Here is a 1712-nt window from a genome sequence, read left to right on the forward strand (position 1 = left end):
AAAAAAAAAAAAAAAAAAAGGTTTCTAATAACTGAATCAAGCATGAGTATTTAAATTAAAACTTACATTAAAATTACATGTAAACATTTGGGTCGGGTGCAGTGGCTCACGCCGCTGAGGTGGGCAGATCACTTGAGATCAGGAGTTTGAGACCAGCCTGGCCAACATGGTGAAATCCTGTCTCTACTAAAAATACAAAACTTAGCTGGGTGTGGTGGTAGGCACCTGTAATCCCAGCTACAGAGGAGGCTGAGGCAGGAAAATCACTAGAACCTGGGAGGCAGAGGTTACAGTGAGCTGAGATCATGCCACTGCACTCCAACCAGAGCAAGAGAGTAAGACTCAGTCTCATAAAAATAAAAATTAAATTAAATTTTTAAAAAAGAGGCCAGGCATAGTAGCTCATGCCTGTAATACTAGCAACTGGGAAGCTGAGGCAGGTGGATCACCTGAGGTCAGGAGTTTGAAACTAGCCTGACCAACATGGAGAAACCCCATCTACCAAAAATACCAAATTAGCCAGGTGCACATGCCTGTAATCCCAGCTACTTGGGAGGCTGAAGAAGGAGAATCACTTGAACCCAGGAGGCAGATGTTGTGGTGAGCCCTTGCACTGAAGCCTGGGCAACAAAAGCAAAACTCTCTCAAAGAAAAGAAGAAAGTTCCTTCACTTCTTGGGTGGGAGAAAGAAAAAAAGAAAGAAAGAACGAAATTACTCCAATACATGTTAACTGCTGAGGCACATTACAACACTACAAACGGAAATAAGTTCAAAATGCATTTTGAAGCATTACAAAATACTGAAAAGGAACTTTTTTAAAATAGTGATTTCACAAGCTCACAGTTCCACTTCTGGAACAGTTAACACAGCTGTTAACTATTCCTTGGTTACCTACATGTTAGACTGAATTAAGTAGAGTTTTCCTATAAAATTGGCTTTAAATAATAAGCTGACTTGACTAATAAATGCATCAGTGGGCTTCAACATCCACTCCATTTCTGTTCTCTGTGACTTGTGTATGTCAATAAATACCAGTGTCTTGTGTTTTCTCTCTTTTTAGTACCATTTGATATACAGCTGACCGTTTTTTTGGAGACGGAGTCTTGCTCTGTCAGCCAGGCTAGAGTGCAGTGGCACAATCTCAGCTCACTGAAACCTCCAACTCCCAGGTTCCAGTGATTCTTCTGCTTCAGCTTCCCGAGTAGCTGGGAGTACAGGCATACACCACCACGCCTGGCTAATTTTTTATGTTTTAGTAGAGACAGGGTTTCACCATGTTGCCCAGGCTGGTATCGAACTTCCGAGCTCAGGCAATCTGCCTGGCTTGGCCTCCCAAAGTGCTGGGATTACAGGCGTGAACCACCACACCCAGCTTTTTTTGCGGGGGTAGACATGTTCTTACTCTGTCACCCAGCCTGGAGTGCAGTGATGCAATCACAGCTCACTGCAGCCTCTATCTCCTGGGCTCAAGTGAGCCTCCTGCTTCATTCTCCCCAGTAGCTGGGACTACAGGCATCCACCACCACACCCAGCTCATTTTTTCATTTTTATTTTTATTTTTTTATTTTTTATTTTTTATTTTTATTTTTTTGAGACGGAGTTTCGCTCTTGTTACCCAGGCTGGAGTGCAATGGCACTATCTCGGCTCATCTCAACCTCCGCCTCCTGGGTTCAGGCAATTCTCCTGCCTCAGCCTCCTGAGTAGCTGGGA

Source organism: Cebus imitator, unplaced genomic scaffold (assembly GCF_001604975.1).
Source record: "Cebus imitator isolate Cc_AM_T3 unplaced genomic scaffold, Cebus_imitator-1.0 Scaffold669, whole genome shotgun sequence".
NCBI classification, from domain to species: Eukaryota; Metazoa; Chordata; class Mammalia; order Primates; family Cebidae; genus Cebus; species Cebus imitator.